The sequence below is a fragment of the Procambarus clarkii genome, chromosome 15 (genome assembly GCF_040958095.1).
Source record: "Procambarus clarkii isolate CNS0578487 chromosome 15, FALCON_Pclarkii_2.0, whole genome shotgun sequence".
NCBI classification, from domain to species: Eukaryota; Metazoa; Arthropoda; class Malacostraca; order Decapoda; family Cambaridae; genus Procambarus; species Procambarus clarkii.
In genome coordinates this window covers 10,706,291-10,715,554 of record NC_091164.1, presented here as the reverse complement: position 1 = coordinate 10,715,554, position 9,264 = coordinate 10,706,291, and the positions used below count along the sequence as shown (strand labels likewise).

General features: G+C 42.4%; 2 protein-coding genes across 3 annotated transcripts in view; both read right to left on the bottom strand.

Moving 5' to 3' along the window:
• LOC123759112 (neprilysin-1) overlaps positions 1-9,264 on the bottom strand; it is a 504,536-nt gene that overhangs the window by 428,431 nt on the left and 66,841 nt on the right. The window lies entirely within an intron of this gene.
• The window catches only part of LOC123749539 (collagen alpha-2(IV) chain-like), a 74,132-nt gene that overhangs the window by 47,135 nt on the left and 17,733 nt on the right, over positions 1-9,264 (bottom strand). The gene's annotated exons all lie outside the window — the stretch shown is intronic.

Sequence of the window (9,264 nt, the reverse complement as noted above, 5' to 3'; positions counted from 1 at the left end):
TTTTAAAGTTCACTGAGATCCTGGTGAGTTTCTGCCGGTAATGTGCTTGGAACGAGCTGCTCTTGTGTTAAATGTCGCACGCACACACACACACACACACACACACACACACACACACACACACACACACACACACACACACACACACACACACACACATTAGGAAGTGATGTGGTGGAGGCTGACTCCATACACAGTTTCAAGTGTAGATATGATAGAGCCCAGTAGGCTCAGGAACCTGTACACCTGTTGATTGACGGTTGAGAGGCGGGACCAAAGAGCCAAAGCTCAACCCCCGCAAGCACAACTAGGTGAGTACAACTAGGTGAGTACACACACACACACACACACACACACACACACACACACACACACACACACACACACACACAGGTCCTCGCAGCCGAGTGGACAACGCTCTGGGGTCTTAGTCCTAAGGGCCCAGGTTCGATTACATATCAAGGCAGAAGCAAACGGCCATTTTTTTCACCTTATGTCTCTGTTCACCTAGCAGTAACGGCACCTGGAAGTCAGGAAGCTACAACGGGCTGCATCCTGGGGATGTGTGTTTAGTAAAAAAAAACATATGTCATAGAATTAATAGATGAAAAATAGGTCTGGAGTCGATAAAATTAGACAACCGATGGTTAGAAAGGCGCGACCAAAGAGCTTAACAGCTCAATTCTACAGACACAAATAGCTAACACACACAACGTTTTTTTTAGGCTAGGAAGGTTCTATCAGGGGCGCAGAAGACCAGTTAAGATCATCTTCCAAAAAAGTCTTCCAGTGATGCATGCAGAGGAGAGAAGAGGGAAGAGAAGGGAAGGGAACTATCAGGGAGGGGAAAGCGTCAAAGATATTACGACTATATAAGACTTGGAAGGGATCAGGATAAGGATTTGGGATGGTATGGGGCAGGGAAAGAAGGCGAAAGGAAATGATAAGAGGGACAGGAAATAGAGTTTGGGGTGGCAACAAGATGCGAAACCGGAGAAGGAGGAGGATAATCTGACATAGAAAGATTGTGGCCTAGTCAGATTGGCGATTAAAGAACCCAGGGGAATGGCTATTTGATTAGACCAACACTCACAAATGTAGTCCTCGAGAATGGGACCTGCCATAGGGAGAATCTTCCCCCCCCCCCCCACATACACACACACTCCCCCCCATGAAGAAACTAAACAGTCCAGTATAAATGAGCTGTATAAAAATTCCGTACACAAATGCAGATGACACTACAAACAAAGGGGCAAGAAAAGGTAACAGAACTGCATCCTTATAACATCGCATTTACGGAGACAAAACTGACGAAGATAACAGAGGATGCAATATTCCCAAGAGGATACCAGATAGTAAGAAACGATAGCATAAACATTAAGGGGGGGGAGGGGGAGAGAGAAGGAGCAGCAATACTGATACAACATTTAAGCTTTGAGGAGATAAGAGATTCCAGAAATAACCAACCAGCCAATTGCCATACTAACTGAGGATGACAAATGACTATGACAACAGTGAGGACCATGAAGATAGTGACAGGTGTTATTTACAACCTTTCATGATCTACAGGACGGTCAAGGAAGGAATATGATAAATGCAACGAAAAAAAAATGCCTGAAAATAATAGAAAAAAAAGCGGTCACAATGGCAAGGAGAGCCCGAGCAAGGATCCTAATACTTGGAATTTTAGCCACAGGGGAAACAGACGGGTCAACAGAGGATCCTGAGGGAGGAGATGAAACACGGGAGAGTAAGATTTGTGGACACTGCAAACACTTCCTGTGGCAGCATATCAAAGAGCCACCGAGAGAACGAAGAGGTGACCTACCAGCTACTCTACACCCGGTGTTTACCCAAAAATGAAGATGTAGAGAACTTAAAAGTTGGTTCTTTACCAGGAAGGATGTACCTCAATTAGACCAGGTCTAATGGAGGTACCTAGTGGTCTAGGTACTTAAAAGTTGGTTTTTACCAGGAAGGAAGGAAGGATGTACTTCAATTAGACCAGGTCTAATAGAGTACCACTACCTCCTAGTGGTACCTAGACCACTAGGTACCACTAGGAGCCAGTGAACACTGTGGTATTGTGCTCGGGTACAATGCAGAATTGAAAGAGTTGGAAAGAGGAGAAATAGCACGAGAGAATAGGGAAGAGGGGACTACAGAAAGGTTTGGGGATTATCTGCTGGAGGTTCATTGGGAGACATGATATGGAAGAGGAGTCAGCAAATGAGATGATGGAACTCATAACACAGACATGGCAAAAAATAAATAAAAAACGGAAAGGTTTATACCTCTCAGCAGGGAAGTGGACGAAAGGAGAACGGCAAACCCGGTGTTCACCAGTGCCAGGAGGACACGGAGAAGACACAATAGGCATGGAGGAAGTATAGAGACATGGGCACAGAGGCAGACAGAGAGAGAGAGGCACTAAAGAGAGCCAGGAATGAGCACACCGGAATTAGAAAATCAACAGAGCAGTAGTTGGATCATGACATTGCAGCAAAGAACTAACCTAAGCGGTTGCACAGACCTATAAGCGGAGCATAGCATCTCTTTGAGAGTGACAAAGAACTGTATGGAGTTATTAACACGTTCCAGGTCTAAAAACTGGAACCAGATTGGCGTCTAAGGAGAAATGACAACAGACACACAAATAACACTAACCAGACCTGTAGTTAACGTGGAAGAGGTAAAAGGACACTGGAGGGACAGGACGTGACCAGAGCAGTTGGACCAGACTAGACCATGGCTATTGAAGGAAGCTGAAGGGATCTTGTATTACCCATTAACTATGGTGTTCAATATTAAACTGGAGACAGAAGTCCTCCCCGAAATGTGGGAAAAGGACAAATGTAATTCCAATGTTCAAGAAATGGGACAGACCGACTCCCTGCTGACCGGCAAGGAGCCGGTCAGCCGAGCGGACAGCACACTGGACTTGTGATCCTGTGGTCCCGGGTTCGATCCTGGGCGCCGGCGAGAAATAATGGGCAGAGTTTCTTTCACCCTATGCCCCTGTTACCTAGCAGTAAAATAGGTACCTGGGTGTTAGTCAGCTGTCACGGGCTGCTTCCTGGGGGTGGAGGGCTGGTCGAGGACTGGGCCGCGGGGACACTAAAGCCCCGAAATCATCTCAAGATAATCTCAAGATAACCTGACCTGAAGCATGAAACTATACACATTTGTTCTTAACATGCACACCAAGCAAGAATCTAAAAATATTATTAGATTAAAAAAATTGGAATTTTGTCAATTTTACGAGAAAGTGTAAATTTTACGAGAAAGTGTAAATTTTACGAGAAAGTGTAAATTTTACGAGAAAGTGTAAATTTTACGAGAAAGTGTAAATTTTACGAGAAAGTGAAAATTTTACGAGAAAGACAAAGCAAAGCTTCAGATAAAAACATACAGGAATACTTTATTGAATTTTATGACAGGGTCACCAAACTACGACAAGAGAAGAAGGGAAGGAGGGGCAGACTGCATCTTTCTAAACTACCAAAGAGATTCCGATACAGTCCGTCACAAAGGACTGAAGCTCAAGATGGGGAGACCAGCGGGGATAACTATTGCCAGGAGAAAAAGCCAAGCCATTGCACCTTACAAGATATTAGGAAACATATATGGGATGGGACGAGGGAAAGGAATGATGCCCAACCACTTCGAAGCTCGGGTGATTGAACGCCGACCTGCATGAAGCGAGACCGTCGCTCTACCGTCCAGCCCAAGTGGCTGGAATTGAAGAGGATTCCCTGGAAACACAAACCGTAACTGTCTCTATTTTCTGTTTGTTTCAACTAGTAATAAAGTTGTTAAATCTTGGCTTAACGTGTTTATGACGTATTAGAACGTTGTTATAACTTGCTATATTGGTTGCTATAACTGGTTAGGTGTTAAAACTTGTTCGAACGTTGTACCAACGTCGTAGTTTTCGTGTGTTTGGCGGGTTGTAGGGGGCTGCAAGCAGATCTTGACAAACTTCAGAAATCTGCAGATAAATGGCTGCTGGAATTCAATCCAAATAAGTGCAAAGTACTGAAATTGAGTAAAGGAGACAGGAGAAGTCTTTAACTATACCAGAAGGCAATTACAAGAAACAATAAGACGAAGCAATAGACATAATTCCAATATTAACAACATAAGTTCATATGGTACGGCATAACATCAGAAACATATAGGACGTTTTCAAACATATGAATGATATTTAAGAATATCGCATACGACTCTGGGGTCGTAGTCGTAAAAGCCGGGATTCGATCCCCGGCAGAGGCAGAAACAAATGGGCAAATTTTCTTTCATCTTAATACTCCTATTCACCTAGCAGTAAATAGGTACCTTGTGTGTGTATGTGTGTGTGTATGTGTGTGTGTGTGTGTGTGTGTGTGTGTGTGTGTGTGTGTGTGTGTGTGTGTGTGTGTGTGTGTGTGTGTGTGTGTTAAAGATAAATATATGTAGTAGACATAATAGAGAAAAAAACTAATTGGTTAGAAAGGCGGGATCCAAGAGCTAATAGTTCGATTCTGCAGATATAAACAGTAAACACACACTCACACACACACACACACACACACACACACACACACACACAGGATATTTAACACAAGGGGCACACGCACTAGGGGACACAGGTGGAAACTGAGTGCCCAAATGAGCCTCAGAGATATTAGAAAGAACTTTTTTAGTGTCAGAGTGGTTGACAAATGGAATGCATTAGGAAGTGATGTGGTGGAGGCTGACTTCATACACAGTTTCAAGTGTAGATATGATAGAGCCCAGTAGGCTCAGGAATCTGTACACCAGTTGATTGACGGTTGAGAGGCGGGACCAAAGAGCCAGAGCTCAACCCCCGCAAACACAACTAGGTGAGTACACACACACACACACACACACACACACACACAATTAGGTGAGTACACACACACACACAAACACACACACATACACACTATCTACATCCCATACCGTAAAATATATTCCATGCAAGGTATAACTAAAAATGAATATATATATATATATATATATATATATATATATATATATATATATATATATATATATATATATATATATATATATATATATATAATTTTGGTAATTTATACCACTGCCTTCGTGCCAGATACCTGCTGCTGCAACATATAATTACTTAATTAACTCCCTTAATTACTTCATTTATCAATAATTACTCCCCCGGTCTCCACTTCCTTGCGTTATCAATGGTGCTTATTCCTCTTTACGTCCCTTCTTGGACATTTTATATTTATTGTTCATAAATAATTATTCCTCTACATTTTAACTATTTCTTATGAGACCAGGCAACATATTTTTATATAGTAAATTTCAACATAATATAATACAATATATTTTTGAAAGTTAAGTTATCTCTCTCTCTCTCTCTCTCTCTCTCTCTCTCTCTCTCTCTCTCTCTCTCTCTCTCTCTCTCTCTCTCTCTCTCCTCATCTCTCCTCTCTCTCTCTCTCTCTCTCTCTCTCTCTCTCTCTCTCTCTCTCTCTCTCTCTCTCTCTCTCTCTCTCTCTCTCCTCATCTCTCCTCTCTCTCTCTCTCTCTCTCTCTCTCTCTCTCTCTCTCTCTCTCTCTCTCTCTCTCTCTCTCTCTCTCTCTCTCTCTCTCCTCATCTATTCTCTCTCTCTCTCTCTCTCTCTCTCTCTCTCTCTCTCTCTCTCTCTCACACACACAAATTAGTTTTTCTTAAATTCCAGTTTTCTATTCCCAGGATGAAGATTATCATCTTTTTACTTTGAATGCATTAAATATTAGCAGTCATCCACAGCAGCATCCAACACTTCATAAGACCAAATATACAGTGCTCTTGGTAAACTGTTTTACACACACACACACACACACACACACACACACACACACACACACACACACACACACACACACACATATATATATGTATATATATATATACATACATATATATATATATATATATATATATATATATATATATATATATATATATATATATATATACACACAAACAAATAAATTCACTCTTTCCTAACAAGCTGCTTCCACCGAATCTAGTTCTTTACTATATATCACGTGTTGTTGACCCTTTCCCCTCTTCCTCACACACTCCTTCTATCCTCTCTCCCTATCCACTCTCTCTATCCACTCACTTTCTTCTCCGCCTTTCTCTCCTCCTCCTCCTCTCCACAAATTCATGTCAATACCTTCTCTTCTCCATCATCCAGTCGTTCACCATAGCTATACACTCTTCAATATTATTGCTTACATACATTTGCTCCCCTTCATATTTTCATTTATTACTCTATTCTCTAAAACCCAAACATGATTGTCTGTGTCTACTTGAGAGTCGAACTACCAGTTCTTCCTATAGACCTCTTGTCCAACCACTTGGGCTGGACGGTAGAGCGACGGTGTCGCTTCATGCAGGTTCGACGTTCAATTCCCGTCCGTTCAAGTGATTGGGCACCATTTCTTCCCCCCCGTCCCATACCAAATCCTTATCCTGATCCCTTCCGAGTGCTATATAGTCGTATGAGCTGGGTGCTTTCCCTTCAATTATCAGGCGAAAGCGCCAAGCCATTACGACTATACAGGGATAATGTCTGTGGTTAGGGATAATTCCCCTTCCTTTCCCACAGACTCAGTCTCCCCTCATTCTCAGTCTCTCCTCAGACTCAAGTCTCTCCTCAGACTCGCCTCAGTAATGTCTAGGGTTCACGCAGTTCCCAGCTAGTTCTCTTGCTTCTAAAGCTTCATAACAAGGCTTTAACTGGCCGGGCTCCACCAACACCCAACTCCCTTTCCTGCGTATATATATATACCTCTTCCGCTATATATGCACGAGACAAAGTATATATGCATATATATCCTTCTCTTTAATCTAGTAATTCTGTACACATATCTTTATATCTGAGCCTATTTTTTAATAATAATATTTACGATAATAACAGCAGCAAGCATAAGAACTACAAAAAATATAGTAGTAAAGTAATAATAATAATAATAATAATAATAATAATAATAATAATAATAATAATAATAATAATAATCACATATCTGTTGTTAACATTCCGGCCGAATAATCACGTTTTTCTCCAATTAAAACAGGTGAGAGAGGGTGATGAACAACCCGGCAGGAACTATAGTTGGAATTAAACACAAAGACGGTCAATTATTTCGGGATTAAACCTTTCAGAATATTTCTGTCCCATTTCCTTATTGGTGTATTTCTGTCCTAATAAGAGAACTTCGTGTCAGCGTTTGTGTTCTTAAGTGGTTGTGTTTAAGAGGAGTGAGTTCTAACTCTTCGGTTCATCTTTAGAGGCTCTCTTAACCTTTTTAAATATTCAAGTGAGCCGTTGTAAATAGTTGCAAGGTGTAGTGTATATTAAGGTGTGTATGTGTGTGTGTATGTGTGTGTGTATGTGTGTGTGTGTGTGTGTGTGTGTGTGTGTGTGTGTGTGTGTGTGTGTGTGTGTGTGTGTGTGTGTGTGTGTGTGTGTGTGTATGTGTGTGTGTGTGTGTGTACTCACCTATTTGTACTCACCTATTTGTGCTTGCGGGGGTTGAGCTTTGGCTCTTTGGTCCCGCCTCTCAACTGTCAATCAACTGGTGTACAGATTCCTGAGCCTACTGGGCTCTATCATATCTACATTTAAAACTGTGTATGGAGTCAGCCTCCACCACATCACTGCCTAATGCATTCCATCCGTTAACTACTCTGACACTGAAAAAGTTCCTTCTAACGTCTCTGTGGCTCATGTGAGTACTCAGTTTCCACCTGTGTCCCCTTGTTCGCGTCCCACCAGTGTTGAATAGTTTATTCTTGTTTACCCGGTCGATTCCTCTGAGGATTTTGTAGGTTGTGATCATGTCTCCCCTTACTCTTCTGTCTTCCAGTGTCGTAAGGTGCATTTCCCGCAGCCTTTCCTCGTAACTCATGCCTCTTAGTTCTGGGACTAGTCTAGTGGCATACCTTTGGACTTTTTCCAGCTTCGTCTTGTGCTTGACAAGGTACGGGCTCCATGCTGGGGCCGCATACTCCAGGATTGGTCTTACATATGTGGTGTACAAGATTTTGAATGATTCCTTACACAGGTTCCTGAACGCTGTTCTGATGTTAGCCAGCCTCGCATATGCCGCAGACGTTATTCTTTTTATGTGGGCTTCAGGAGACAGGTTTGGTGTGATATCAACTCCTAGATCTTTCTCTCTGTTCGTTTCATTAAGTACTTCATCTCCTATTCTGTATCCTGTGTTTAGCCTCCTATTTCCACCACCTAGTTTCATTACTTTGCATTTACTCGGGTTGAACTTCAACAGCCATTTGTTGGACCATTCACTCAGTCTGTCTAGGTCATCTTGTAGCCTCCTACTATCGTCCTCAGTTTCAATCCTCCTCATAATTTTTGCATCATCGGCAAACATTGAGAGAAACGATTCTATACCCTCTGGAAGATCATTTACATATATCAGAAACAGTATAGGTCCAAGGACTGACCCCTGCGGTACTCCACTCGTAACGTCTCGCCAATCTGAGACCTCACCCCTCACACTGACTCGTTGTCTCCTGTTACTTAGGTATTCCTGTATCCAACGGAGTACCTTCCCTTTCACTCCAGCCTGCATCTCCAGTTTTTTCACTAGCCTCTTGTGTGGCACTGTGTCAAAGGCTTTCTGACAATCCAAAAATATGCAGTCTGCCCAACCTTCTCTTTCTTGCCTTATTTTTGTTGCCTGGTCGTAGAATTCAAGTAACCCTGTGAGGCAGGACCTGCCATCCCTGAATCCATGTTGATGCTGTGTTACAAAGTTCTTTCGCTCCAGATGTTCCACTAGCTTTCTTCGCACAATCTTCTCCATCAACTTGCATGGTATGCAGGTTAGGGGCACTGGTCTGTAATTCAGTGCCTCCTGTCTATCCCCTTTCTTGTATATCGGGACTACGTTAGCTGCTTTCCAAATTTCTGGCAGTTCCCCTGTTGCCAGTGATTTGTTATACACCATGGAGAGCGGGAGGCACAGTTCTTCTGCTCCTTCCTTTAGTATCCAAGGGGAGATTCCATCTGGACCTATAGTCTTTGTCACATCCAATTCTAGTAAACACTTCCTTACTTCCCCGCTGGTAATCTCAAACTCTTCCAGTGGTTCCTGGTTAGCTATTCCCTCTCTTATCTCTGGGATTTCTCCTTGCTCCAAGGTGAAGACCTCCTGGAATTTCTTATTCAGTTCCTCACACACTTCCTTGTCGTTTGTAGTGAA